Raw genomic sequence first — 15,322 nt, 5'->3', positions numbered from 1 at the left:
AACAGCGGCTTTCTCCTACTTTGCACGGCGTGCATTGTTGCCCCTGAGCGCTTCGACAGCGCAGACACACACACACACACTGTGTATTAAAAGAGTAATTTCCTTTAAAAGAGCAAATTCCTCTAAAAGAGCAAACACAGTGGCGTTGAACGTCCTTCTTAGGGCGCATCTTTTTCAAGATGCCCTTCCGCCCCTGTGTCATTCCTGGATGTGGTAGAAGCCTCTCCGCTTCAGACGGCCACAGGCGCTGTCTCGTGTGTTTGGGCCGCGATCACACCGAGGCTGCGTTTGTGGATGGTTCATGTTCTCACTGCGAGAACATGACCATGACCACGTTGCGGTCGCGGCTTGCTTTCAACAGAAAGCAAGCCACCCCAGCTGCACCCCGCATTGCTCCTTCTTCCCACGGGATTGAGGACGATGCGGTTGGCGCTGGGGGCGATTTGGGGGCAGCAGCGGGTGCAGTTTCGCCGGGTAGCCCCCCACGAACCTCCCGTTCCCCGACACGCTCGCTGGTCCCCGTCCATGCTCGTGGCGATAGCAGCTCGCCTCACGGCCTGGCTGTCTATCCTCCCGAGTCCGAAGCAGATGAGCTCGCCGCTGCATCGGAGAGTGCGGTGTCTGTTGCCGAGGACTCCCCTGGACTGCCGCCTTCGGGCCAGCAGGCCCAGGCTGAGGCCGACGCTCAGATGTCCGACATGCTTTCCCGGGCCGCCGTGAGTGTGGGGTTGGATTGGAACCCTCCGTCCTCCCCACAGCCTTTGCAGTTGGATGATTGGTTCCTGGGGGCAGCGCGCCGTTCGCGGCCTTGCGTCCCCCGGGTCCCGTTTTTCCCGGAGGTGCATGATGAGCTGACATCTACATGGAGAGCCCCGCTCTCCGCTCGTCTAGGTGCCACCCGCTCCACTCTCTCCACCCTCGACGGCGGAGAGCGCCACGGATACGGCGCGATTCCCCAGGTCGATAGGGCAGTTGCGTACCATCTATGCCCCGGTAGCCCTACCTCCTGGCGTGGTCGCCCCGTACTCCCATTCAAGCCCTGTAGGACAACATCCTCGCTCAACACGAAGGCCTACGGTGCGGCTGGACGCACTGCCTCTGCCTTGCATGCGATGGCCCTCCTGCAAGTCCACCAGGCCAAAGCTCTCAGAAACATGCACGGGGGTGGACCTGATCCTGATGTGCTGCAGGAACTGCGCTCAGTGACCGACCTCGCCCTGAGAGCGACGAAGGCCACAGCGCAGGCACTCGGACAGACGATGGCCACCATAGTGGTCCAGGAAAGCCATCTTTGGCTCAATCTGGTCGAGATGTGTGAGGCTGATAAAAACCGCTTCCTGGACGTACCTGTCTCCCAGATTGGCCTTTTCGGTGACACCGTCGAGGACATCGCCCAACAGTTCTCCGCGGTGAAGAAGCAGACGGAGGCCATCTCTCAGACCTGCCGCTACGGGCCCTGCCCCGTCTGCCCGCCGAGGGCGTCCCCCTGTGAAGAAACCAGCTCCTGCTCCGCCTCAACCCGGGCCCAGCTCTCAGCCCCAGCATCGAGCACCCCGCAGGCGGCGCACGCCCCCTGTCTCACGAACCCCCTCTAGGACCTGGAAGGCTCCCAAGCGTTCCAGAGACAGCCGACCCAGAGCCGAAGACGTTAGCTCCGGAGGTGGTAAGACCGCTCCGTCCCCCGGTGGAGGGCCGGGAGGAGAATCCTTTGTTTTTTCATTTGCCACACCCCCTGACGGGGGCTGTGGTACCCACATTATTAATAAAAGAGCTATTTCCTTTGCCTCTGGGTCACCTGGCCCGCAAATGCCGTTCTCACGGCAATCTGCTTTCAGATTACGACTGTCCCGGTACACCGGACGCGGCGATCCCGCCTTCCGCCTGCCCACGACTGTCCCCTGGCCGGCCGGTTTGGACGAGTCCAGAGGACGCCAGCATCAGACCTCCTCCTCAGTCACGAACCCGCCCCCTGCCGGGTGCGCGGAGCAATTTCAGTCTATTCTCAGCACCGCAGCCTCAGGCCGCAACGAAGCCGCCGACGCTGCATTACCTGTTCCGCCCCGCTGCGAGGCCCCGCCGGGTACGTCCAAAATACTCGTCCCTTTGGTGCCCCTAGCGCAGAGCTGGGAAGCGTGGCTTTCGCTTCCCAACGCATCTCGCTGGCTGCACCGGACCATTTGACTTGGTTACGCAATTCAGTTTGCCCGGCTCCCGCCCCTTCAGGGTGTCCGCTTTTCCGCAGCACACGGCGAGCATGCCAGTTCCCTGCGCACGGAAATCGCGACCATCTTAGCCAAGGGCGCGGTGGAGCACATCCCTCCAAACGAAATGAGGAAGGGTTTCTACAGCCCTTACTTCATTGTACCCAAGAAAGGCGGCGGCCTACGACCAATCCTGGACCTGCGAGTTTTCAATCGGGCCTTGTTAAAACTCCCGTTCAAAATGCTCATGCAGAGAAATATTCTGGCTGGCGTTCAGCATCTAGATTGGTTTGCAGTGGTAGACCTGAAGGACGTGTACTTCCACGTCTCAATTCTGCCACGACACCGACCCTTCTTACGGTTCGCGTTCGGCGGCCAGGCGTTTCAGTACAAAGTCCTCCCCTTCGGCCTGTCTCTGTCCCCTCGCGTCTTCACGAAGGTCGCAGAGGCGGCCCTTGCCCCGCTACGAGTAGCCGGCATCCGCATTCTCAACTACCTCGACGACTGGCTCATCCTAGCACACTCTCGAGAGTTACTATGCACACACAGAGACCAGGTGCTCCGGCACCTCAGCCGCTTGGGGCTTCAGGTCAACTGGGAAAAGAGCAAGCTCGCTCCGGTTCAGAGCATCTCTTTTCTCGGGTTGGAGTTAGACTCAGTCTCAATGACAGCACGTCTCACGAGCGAGCGTGCTCAGTCGGAGCAGGACTGCCTCGCTTCCTTCAAGCCAGGCACAGAGGTCCCTCTAAAACCTTTCCAGAGGCTCCTGGGGCATATGGCGTCCTCCGCGGCGGTCGCGCCACTGGGGTTGATGCATATGAGACCACTCCAGCAATGGCTCCAGACTCGAGTCCCGAGACAAGCATGGCACCACGGCACGCATCGGGTCACCCCCGCCTGCCTCAAAACACTCCGACCCTGGACAGACCTCTGCTTTTTACGGGCAGGGGTGCCCCTGCAGCAGGTTTCCCAACGCGTTCTGGTCTGGCCTCCCGGTCCGGGTGGGGTGCCGTGTGCAGCGGGCACGCAGCAGCGGGCCGTTGGAAAGGGGCCCCGCTGCGTTGGCACATCAACTGCCTGGAGTTGCTGACCGTCCTTCTTGCTCTCAGGAAGTTCCTCCCGTTAGTACGGGACAGACATGTCCTCGTGAGATCGGACAGCACCACAGTGGTGGCATACATAAACCGCCAAGGCAGCGTACGCTCCCGCCACATGTCACAACTCGCCCGCCGTCTCCTCCTATGGAGCCAGCAGACTCAAGTCGCTGCGTGCCACTCACATCCCCGGCAAGCTCAACGACGTAGCGGACGCGCTATCACGACAACGCCTGCACGGCGGGGAGTGGAGGCTTCACCCCCAGTCGTTCCAGCTGATTTGGGAACGGTTTGGCAAGGCCCAGGTAGACCTGTTCGCCGCCCAGGAAACCTCCCACTGCCTGCTCTGGTATGCCCTAACAGAGGCTCCCCTCGGGACAGACGCGCTGGCACACAGCTGGCTCTTGGGGCTGCGCAAGTACGCATTTCCCCCAGTGAGCCTTCTTGCACCGGTGCTGTGCAAGGTCAGGGAGGACGAGGAGCAAGTCACGTTGGTGGCCCCCTACTGGCCCACTCGGACTTGGTTCTCGGAACTCAGGCTCCTCGCGACAGCTCCTCCCTGGCGAATTCCTCTGAGAAAGGACCTCCTCTCTCAGGGACGGGGCACGCTCTGGCACCCGCGCCCAGACCTCTGGAACCTCCACGTCTGGTCCCTGGATGGGATGCGGAAGAGCTAGCCGGCTTACCGGCGACCGTTGTGAATACAATCAACCAAGCCAGAGCCCCCTCTACCAGGCACCTTTACGCCCTAAAGTAGCGCTTGTTCGCAGATTTGTGTTCTTCCCGAGCCGAAGACCCGCAGAGATGCGCGATTAGGTCAGTGCTTCTGTTCCTACAGGAGAGGCTGGACAGGAGGCTGTCCCCGTCCACCCTCAAGGTGTATGTTGCCGCTATTGCCGCCCACCACGATCCTGTAGACGGCAAGTCTTTGGGCAAGCACGACCTGATCCTCAGGTTCCTGAGAGGCGCCCGGAGGTTGAATCCCTCCCGGGCAGGCCTAGTTCCCTCCTGGGATCTCTCGGTAGTCTTGGCAGGACACCAGAGACCTCCCTTCGAGCAGCTTGAATCAACTGGACTCAGGGCCCTCTCTCTTAAGACGTTCTCTGTCAGCGACACTTGCCTGGAGGTCGGTCCGGCAGATACGTCTGTGATCCTAAGACCGCGACCGGGCTATGTGCCCAAGGTTCATACCACACCCTTCCGAGATCCGGTAGTGAACCTAAAGGCGCTGCCCCGGGAGGAGGCAGACCCAGCCCTTGCGTTGCTATGTCCAGTGCGCGCCCTGCGCATTTACCTGGACCGCACACAGAGCACCAGACGCTCTGAGCAGCTCTTTGTCTACTTTTGGGGATGGCAGAAAGGGAATGCCATCTCCAAACAGAGGCTCGCCCACTGGGTTGTCGACGCCATCACACTGGCTTATCACACCCAGGCCGTGCCCCTACCCTTCTTCCCAGGGCGCCCCACTCCGAGTCAGGACCCTGGTCGATTCCTCCTCAGCCCTCCAGGTCCGTGGTTCAGCGGAGGAACTCGCCGACAGAAGCCACTGCGGGTACCCTGATGGCTACCCTGTACTGGTATAGGTGCTCCGCAGGTAAGACCTCCTGCTCGGACTCCCCCTGTGTGTAATTCCACGGTTCTGTCCCCTTATGAGCAGACCCCCGTGTCTCCCTTAGGCAGTTACAGCTGCCCCGGTCGCCGTGCTGTAGCAACTCCCCCCTTTCGAGGCTGGATCTACCACCGCACCATACTTTCCACACGAGCCCTAAGACGGCCGTGTGACGTGTCTACCACTTTTCCTCCCCAAGAAAAAGGGCAGGTGTGGTCTCCGCAGGGTCTGGGTAAGACCCCCTTCCCTATATGCGTGTAAGGGCCCCGGCCGTGATTGCTCTATGCGAGAAACATAGAGAGAAATGAAGGCCCAGCCAGGCTGGCCCGTTCCCATGTTGGCAAACATCACCTTGTTCCCCTCCCAGGGTAACTAGAAGGGTTCCGATGTTCTTATGGGGAAGGGTACGTGCAGCCAGGTAAAGCAGATGATGCACGGCACTGGATGAAATCCCTGCCCACCTCTGTATCGGCGGTTCACGTACACGGTTCAGAGCGTGGCAAGATTGGAATGGGTCCCCTAGTGTCGCTTCTCCGACACAACATGGAGAGAGCGACAGAAGGGGAACGTTTGGTTACGTATGTATCCTCCATTCCCCGAGGGAGGGAACGACACGTTGTGTCTTTCCTCCGCCATGTCGCTGAACCGAGCCACTGTTGTGGCCGGACCATTCCGGCTCCTCAGAAAAATCCTGACTAAACTTCCGTATTTGCCCCGCTTAAATACCTGTATGCGGGGGCGGGGTATGCAAATACTGACTGCCAACTCTCATTGGCCCTTTTCAATAGGTCAGAGGTGAATATCGGCACTCAAGAGAGACCCCTAGTGTCGCTTCTCCGACACAACGTGTCGTTCCCTCCCTCGGGGAACGGAGGTTACATACGTAACCAAACGTTTTGAGTTTTGATGATATAATCAGTAAATGAATCTTTTCAACCTCTTTTTGTAAACTCACCTGCAGATCCAAGGAACAATCAAAGTATTTCATGTATTGCTATTATAAAAGTTAAAAAAAGGTTAAAAAGCACTTCATGATGATGCTGACATAAGGTAGAGACTTTATCATGACATGATTGTAAGTAACATGGTAATAATGATGATTATCAACATAAACAACATACTGTGTGGTTTGTGGGTTTAGGTGGACTGTGTTTTAACCTTGTGGTAATAATGTAATACTCTATATAAGAGCAGAGACTCAAATACACTTGTATAGTGAAAAGGCAAAGAATGGGAAATATTTAGCATATCTATTATATGTACGACCAATGCAGCTCTTAACTCATAATTCTGATCCTAGATGTGATGGCTTCCCCTCTGGTCTGTGGGATAGCATTAGAGTAATCCCTTGGGGCTTTCACCTGGCATGTTGGTGAGGCTTAACTGTAAACCACCAGCAAGGCCCTTTTCCTATACCACAGACACAAAGGCCCAGGCAAACAACCCTAGCTAAGGGAGGGGTGCACAGGCCAATGGAATGAACATGGTTGACCAAGCGACCGGATGGGGGGTTTAAGCTTTGGCCCAGTTTCAGCTCAGTCAGCAGCTTTGATCAGTTGAGGCTTTTTCTCAATGAACTGCACCATGAACAAAACTACTGCCTATGCTGCAGGGTAAGAAAGCACATTTCATATAAGCCACCAAACTGATAGGATATATGCCAGAGCATGGTGGCAATGACACAAAGTTTTGACGCAAAGCGACTCTAGCCACTTTAGCCAAATTTCTTCTAGAGGTGAATGCGCCTGACATCTGAGCAAATTTTAAAGTGCTGGCTACTAAACGTAGATTTGCTATGATTTCTCTCCTCTCTAGCAATTTAGCTCATAGTCTTAATTGTGTTAGTGTTTAACTCACCGGGGCCCAGGTCAGGAAGCAGGCAGACTGTCTAAATCAGTAGTCTGCTAGCTGCCTTAAAGGAATAGTTCACCCAAAAATGAACATTCGCTGATAATTTACTCACCCTCAGGCCATCCAAGATGTATATGTCCTTCTTCATCAGAACAGGATTGAAGATTTTTAGGAAAGTATCCCAGGTTTTTAGCTTCATCCACTGCAAGTGAATGGACAACAATTTGTGACGGTCCAAAAAGCATATTTAGGCAGCATCAAAGTAATCCACATGAGTCCAGTCAATTTAGCGATGTCTTCTGAAGTGAATCTATACATTTGTGTGAAAAACAAATCACGAATTAAAATGTTTTTAACTTTAAATCGATGCTTCCGCCAGCTCTCTGTAGCTGTGATAGTTTCTGAGTCAGGAGACAGCAAACAGTCAATGTGAGTAGTTTTATTAATCTTTCAGCATCATACAACATTTTAACAAAAAGGGCACTTGGTGGCCAAAATACGCAAATGAGCCTTAATGCTCTCCCTCTCCTGCAGACAGACACATGACCACGTCCCCCATGCCACATACAACCACCGCCGACTCAGGCCAGGGCAACATCCAGCCCCCTCGGGTGATCCGCGCGTTAGTATCCTTCATGTGGTGGAGCCATTGCAGAGGAGCATGATCGGAACAGTGGCTGAAGGCCCACCCTAGCAGGTAGTAGTGGAGGGTAAGAACAGCCCACTTAATCACAAGACACTTCTCGATGGTACTGTACTTTCTCTTTTGAAGGAGAGCTTGCGACTAATAAACAGTACCGGTCATTCCTCCCCTCCCACCTCCTGCGAGAGCACCACCCCCAGCCCCCTGTCAGATGCATCTGTCTGCAAAATAAAGGGGAGAGAGGAGCATGTAAAGGCAGCCCCCCACAAAATACAGATTTTACCTTAGGGAAAGCCTGTTGGCACGACTCTATCCACTGGACCAGATCGGGCCCACTTTTTAGTAAGTTCAGTCAGTTGGCTGGTGACATCAGAATACTAGGCACAAACCTCCGGTAGTCAGCCCCAAAAACCTTACCTCCTTTTTGGTCTTAGGCTGCGATTGCTGTGGTTTTGTTAACCTGTTGTCATGTATTTATCTGTAATTCTCATTTTGCCCACTAGATGTCCCTAGTTCTCTGTTTTTGTGTCCTGTTTTCCCGCCATTTTTAATGTCATTGTTTTCACCTGTGTCTTGTTTGGTACTATGTATTTAAGTTACCTCAGTTCCCTTGTTTGTCACTTGGTTTTCGAATGTTCTAGCCACCAGTCCCTTGTGTTGCTCTCTTAGCCTGCCCTGCAACTACGAGTTGTGAGTTCTAATTTTTTTCCCTTGCTGGACTTAATGAGTGTTTTGGGATGTTTCCTTTTCAAGTTTTCTTCATTGGATTCAGAAGATTTGTATTCAAAATGTTTTCCTTTGTGCCAATTTGACTCATCTTACTCAGTTGGACTCATCTTACTGTGGATGCACTTGCCTGTGACACAAGTGGAACCCCAGATACCTAACTTCCACCTTCCCAATTGTGCACTTCTTAGGGTTGGCCATGAGTCCCACCTGTCGCAGCGATCTCAGGACATCCATCATCTGAGGGCTATGCCACCACCAGTCATTACTATAAATGATAATATAGTCTAGATATGGGGCAGAATATGCCGTGTGTGGACTGAGAATATTGTCCATGAGGCGCTGAAACGTGGCCAGGGCTCTGAACAAACCGAACGGAAGCGTCACGAATTGTGTAATCCGAACGGTGTGAAAAAGTCAGTTTTTCCTCAGGATATTGGAGTTAAAGGTATCTGCCAATAACCCTTTGTTAAGCCCAGCATCCAGTAAAACTTTTCAATATGCGACATTGGATAAGCATCAAATTTGGACGCTGCGTTCACTTTCCGGTAACCAACACAGTAACGGACTGAGCCATCGCTCTTCAGTGCCAGAACTACCGGGCTGGCCCAATCGCTGAGCGATTCTTGTGTTATGCGCATGTCAAGTATTTTCTCTAATTCTTCCTGAACAACCTTTTTCTTGTGTTCAGGAAGACGATAGGGGCAGCTATGAACAGGGTGGGTGGTCTCAATAAGGTGCTTTACAAGGATCGTGCGACCAGGAAGGGGTGAAACACGTCCGCGAATTCTGCTTGCAACTGGCCGACGGTGAGATGTGGTCTTCACAAGGGACCGGGGTGAATGAATTTGGTTTGGGAGTTACCTCCGGCCCGAGCTCAACCCTCTCTACAACTACCATGGTGGTACCAAGTCTACAGGTACCACCTCCCTCCATGGTTTGCGGAGACTGAGATGTTAAATTTGACATACCATTCCGCTATCTGTTCACCTAACCTCGTAATGAAGATCTCCAACTCGTCGTGTGACATCAAAGGGTCCTTGCCACTTGGTGAGTAATTTGGAGCTCGAAGTGGGCAGCAATTCAAGCACTTTATCTCCCTTTGCAAATGTGTGTACTCCCGTGTTACCTGCCCCAAAGACTTTTGCTCAGAGGTCAAGAATGTATTGAATTTGGTTTTTGCTATTCGAAGGTCCTTCCTCCCAAGCTTCCCATATGACTTTGAGAAATCCTCGTGGCCGACGCCTATACAGTAGCTCGTGTGGGAAAAACCCTGTGGAGGCTTGTGGGACCTCTCGTACTGCAAACAACATGGATTTGAGTCACTTATCCCAACTTGTAGCATCTTTGTGTACGAACTTACAAATCATACAGTACTGTGCAAAATTTTTGGCACTTAAGATGTTTCACAAAAACATTTGTTTTAAGATGGTTATTTATATCTTCAGCTTTAGTGTGTCAATTGGAAAAATAAATGTTATACTCACAAACATTACTTTTGCAAATAGAAAAGATTAGAATAGAAGAACATGGCATTGCTCCCACAGAGCCCCCCACTGAACATAAAGTCAGTCTGGGATTACATGAACAGACAGAAGCAAATGAGATGTGGTAAATTGTCCAAGAATCTTGGTACATCCTATCTGCCAACAGCCAAGAAAAAATGTGTTCAAGTGTAATTAGGAGAATTGGGGCTGTTTTAAAGACAAAGGTGGGCACACCAAATATTGATATAGCGTTTTTATGTTTACTGGACTTTGTATGATGTTAATTGATAAATGAAAACTATTTATGGCATTATTTTTGAAGACATCCTAACTAAGCAACATTTTTCTTTAGTGCCTAAAACATCTGGTTACTGTTTTAACCTCCGTTCCCCGGGGGAGGGAACGAGACATTGTGTCGAAGGAAGTGACACAAGGGGTCTTCTCGGACACCGAATCGTACCTCTGAACCTGAGAAAAGGCCAATGTCAAGTTGGCAGACTGAATTTGCATGCCCCGCCCCGGACATACAGGTATAAAGGGAAGCGGGGCAGCGAATGCCAGTCAGGATTTTGCACTGAGTCAAAAATTAAGCATGGCCATTTACAGTGCTAGGTCTATTGCTGTGGCAGGAGGGACACAATGTCTCATTCCCTCCCTCAGGGAACAGAGGTTACAACAGTAACCAGATGTTCCACTTCTGTCACTCTCTCGATGTTGTGTCGAAGGAAGTGACACAAGGGGTCCATATAAAAATGCCACGCACTGACCGTGTTACATGACTGTCGAAACAGGTGCACAGCAGGCTATTGCATGTTAGAGGCACCTGTACTGAGTGCACGTTGCCCTCCCCAACGCCGGCATGCCGGGCGCTGAAGCGAGACCGGAGGTAAGGTAACTGTCCAGTCCGCGAATGTCCTATTCTTTCAGGAGGGGAAGACCCTGCGGAGGCCACACCCTGCCCAGTCCAGGGGGAGGAGATGTGTGGCAAATACATCACGAGGGTTTTGAAGCCAGACGTGGGATACGGCGCGGTGTTAGGTCCAGCCTAATGAAGGGGGTAACTCTACAAGCACAGGCCCGAGGCAGCGGGGCTGCCTGAGGGAAACGTGGGTCCGCCAAGAGGGGGACCATACCGCAGAAAATACATCACGGGGAGTTAGCCTGAAGAGGGAACTAGGCCCGTGGAGCCCGACCCCATTACAGAGCCCTGAGGCTCGTAGTGGGTCTAGCCGCAAGTTGCTCCACTGAATTCACAGGCCAGAAGGCTAGGGAGGAAAAACATCCAGGCAGCAACACCCAGTGGCTGACCTGGGAGAGAAGGTGCACTGGATCACTTTGGTGAAGGGCGCAAGGTGCAAGTGGAACACCCGGTCGGTTGTGCCGACGAGACCGACTCAACCCTTAGATTGTAAAATCTGGCAAAGGTATTGGGTGTTGCCCAGCCCGCTGCTCTGCAGATGTCTGCTAGGGAGGTGCCATGGCTCAGTGCCCACGAGGACGCCACACTTCTTGTAGAGCGTGCTCGGACCTGCAGGGGGACGGGCATGCCCTGGGTGTGATAGGCTAAGGCAATGATGTCAAAAACAGGGCTAGCCTCTGTTTGGAGATGGCATTCCCTTTCCGCCGTCCCCCAAAGCAGACAAAGAGCTGCTCAGAAAATCTAGAGCTCTGCGTGTGGTCTACATAGGCACGCAAAGCATGCACCAGACACAGCAACGAAAGGGCTGGGTCTGCCTCCTCCAGAGGCAGCGCTTGCAGGTTCATGACCTGGCCCCTGAAAGGGGTCGTAGGAACCTTGGGCACATAGCCCGGTCAGGGTCTCAGGATAACATGAGAAAGGGCAGTGGGAGTTGTCTTGGGAGGCAAAGAGGTCTACCTGTGCCTTGCCGAATCGGTCCCAAATGAGCTAGACCACCTGGGGGTGGAGCCCCCACTCTCCGCTGGGCAAAACCTGCCTCTACATCACGTCCACCGCCATGTTGCGGTTGCCAGGATTGAGTGGTGAGCAGCGACTTGAGTCGTGGCTGACTCCAAAGGAGGAGATGGCGGGCGAGTTGTGACATATGACGAGAGTGCATGCCGCCTTGACGATTTATGTACGCACTCCGGTGCTGTCTGAACGGATCAGAACATGCTTTCCTCGGATTAGTGGAAGAAACCTCTGTAGGGCAAGAATTACAGCCATAAACTCTAGGCAATTGATGTGCCAACGCTGCCGGGGTCCTTTCCAGGTGCCAGCGGCAGTGCGCCCATTGCACATGGTGCCCCAACCCTGTCGAGAGGCGTCTGTGGTTACCACAAGTCGTCTGGACACCTGCTGCAGGGGGACTGTGGCCCGCAGAAAGCAGAGGTCTGTCCAAGGGTTGAAAGTCTGACGGCAGGAGGGAGTGATTATCACACGATGTGTGCCGTGGCACCATGCCCATATTGGGACTTGAGTCTGTAGCCAGTGCTGTAGCTGTCTCATATGCATCAACCCGCGGCTGAGGATGCCATATGCCCCAGGAGCCTCTGGAATTGTTTTAGAGGAACTGCTGTGCCGGGCTCGAAGCGAGCTAGGCACCTGAGCACTGACTGCGTGCACTCGTTGGTGAGCCGTGCTGTCATTGAGACTGAGTCTAACAACATGCTGAGAAAAGAGATGCTCTGAACCGGGTAGAGCTTGCTCTTTTCCCAGTTGACCTGAAGCCCTAGACGGCTGAGGTGCCTTTGCACCTGGTCCCTGTGAGCGCATAGTAACTCTCAAGAGTGGGCCAGGATCAGCCAGTCGTCGAGGTTATTGAGTATGCGGATGCCCACTTCCATTAGGGGGGCAAGAGCGGTCTCTGCGACCTTCGTGAAGGTGCGAGGGGACAGGGACAGGCCAAAGAGGAGGACCTTGTACTGATACGCCTGGCTGTCGAACGCGAACCGTAAGAAGGGTCGGTGTCACGGCAAAATGGAGACGTGGAAGTACGCGTCCTTCAGGTCTACCGCCGCGAACCAATCTAGCTGTCGAACGAAGGTGAGAATCTGTTTCTGCGTGAGTTTGTGCAGGGCCCGGTTGAGAACTCGCAAGTCCAAGATTGGTCGCAACCCACCGCTTCTCTTGGGTACGATGAAGTAAGGGCTGTAGAAACCCTTCTTCATCTCGGCTGGAGGGACGGGCTCTATCGCGTCCTTGAGGAGCAGGGTGGAAATCTCTGCTCGTAAGGCACTGGCTTGTTGGCTGCGCATTAGAGTGGAGCGAATACCGCTGAAACGAGGCAGGAGCCGGGCGAACTGAATTGCGTAGCTGAGTCGGATGGTCCTGGCCAACCAGCGCGACGGATTGGGAAGTGATCATGTTATTGTGTGAAGTGCCAAAACTTAATTTATTATAGCCTAACTGTCACAATTAATTCAAAAGACATTAGTACAGATCATGAATGTAGGGTAATTACAAGTGCAGATATTAAATGTTTTCAGAGTGTCAAGTTTCCATCCACTTTTCACTCTGTATTGTTATCAACAGAGTAAAAATGTGTTAAAAAAAAGTTAGCGAAATTTGCCGTCTTCTGCCTGTTTCCATTCAAATGGCCTTTTGTCGATAAAAATGGTGTGCGTGATGACATCATGCCTAAAAAAACACTTTGTTGCACAAGTTTTGGTTTATCACAGAAGAAATCTGCCCTCAAGCCTTTTTCAAACAGAAATGTGTGTTTAACGCTAATGGTGTACCTTTTGCCTCTCAGATGTCCCTACTTTTTTTCTTCCGAAGTTTTGGTAAAATGGGGAGAGTATTGAGATAATTCACTGAAATTAGACAGTTTACTGTCATTGATCTAAATAATCAGAAGATGGAATTGCAAGTTACCCTTCTGATAGGACTGTAATATTTGTCCTGATGTTGCGCCTATCGCAGATTGCCACCGGTTCCGACCCGAAAGTGAATCATCATGGCCCTGTTCAAGCTGACAACCTGCACCAATAAGTGGGGGAAAACTTTTGGTCTTAGTATAAGTACCATCCACTGATGTGTATACGCCATGTGCACAACTAGTAAAGAAAAATTGTTGCAATGTAATATCAGGGTTAAAATATGATATATTCCTGGTATTCAATAGGCTAATTTGAACAATCATCTAATCTAAAGCATCACCATTACAACTGCATTATATCCCGCATATTTGTCCAGCAACTCAAATCAAATCAAAATCAAATCAAATCACTTTATTGTCACACTACCATGTACACAAGTGCAACAGTAGGTGAAATTCTTGTGTGCAGTTCCGAGCAACATAGCAGTCATGACAGTGACGAGACATATACCAATTACAATAAACAACATACTTACACAAAACAATTTACATATCAAATGTACACATACTTACACAAAACAATTTACAAATCAGATGTACACATACTTACACAACACAATAATTATATACAATGCAGAATATAGAACAGAATATACAATACAATACAATAAGTGGGAGTATATGAAATATATATGTGTATATATATATATATATAGCAGTTGTATTGAGGAGAATATGTTGACAGTCCAGTGTGAGATTATAGATTAATAAAGTGCAGTGCTAATTATTGATCCTGATAGATCAAGAGTTCAACAGTCTGATTGCTTGGGGAAAAACTTTTAACGACCAACTGAGCTGATTATCATCTAAAATTAATTTTTGTGTCATAATGAAATTAACATTTTCTGAAGAAACTCAGAAAATGCGATCCGAGGTAAAGAGGGTTAGATTTAAAATATTAAAACGTTTTAAAAAGTTCAAAAGCTCATTTTCTGAAAATGAACTCGGCATTGGACAAATAGTTCTGATAGTTTATAGTCTTGAAAAAAGTGTAGAATATTCTGAGAATGTCAATCAGCTGACTTTTTTCATCTATAGAATTGGGCTGTTAGTGTTCCAAAAAAGCACACTGATGTTTTTCTCCTAGTATTGTTCATTTATTTTTAATTTAAAACATCGTTGTACACAGAAATGAAAACTTTTTTTATTTTGGGCTAATTCCATGACTACCATTTATTATTTTGAATGGTGTGGAAAATAATCTTTAATAAATAAACCACAAAGAGTGGCCATTCATTTGTTCACTGTGCACTTGTCAATGTGCATGATATGAGATATTTGTGTTGGCACTCCTGGAAGTGTCATGTTTGCAGCATCGGATCTATATGCTGTTAAGGTCAATCCATAATAAAATACAATAAAAAGGATGTTTTCCGTGTCATCATGATTAACACAGGCTAACGATTGGGGCAAATTCTGTCATGTGACACCAAATTTTTGCTTTAATGCCAATTTTCTCTACCAAAGTGTTCCAAACCAGTTTTTCGTGACATTTGAAGTATCGACATAGAGTTTATGCACTAGAGTTAAAAGAAAAATATTATGTCGAAATCAGTTTAATTTTGATGCGCTAAAACTTTTTCTGAAAAAATCCTTGGATGGAAACGTAGTTAGTGAGTGTATGTTAGCAATGTCTGATAAATACGATTCATCTTCACATAATACAATGGCTTTAAACCACATAACATTAAGCAAATAATTCAAACCACACACCAACATCAGCATCAATTGCAAATTAATTACTAACCTTGTGTTGTGGATGGTATCATCTCAGACACCATCTTGTTTGCAAATTCGTCATTTTAGTTGTCTTCGCCCTCTTCCACACGCATTTCACATCAGTGTGGGACAAATTCTTGCAAGCTTACTGCT

The sequence above is a fragment of the Xyrauchen texanus genome, chromosome 5 (assembly GCF_025860055.1).
Source record: "Xyrauchen texanus isolate HMW12.3.18 chromosome 5, RBS_HiC_50CHRs, whole genome shotgun sequence".
NCBI classification, from domain to species: domain Eukaryota; kingdom Metazoa; phylum Chordata; class Actinopteri; order Cypriniformes; family Catostomidae; genus Xyrauchen; species Xyrauchen texanus.
This window is presented reverse-complemented; position numbering follows the sequence as displayed.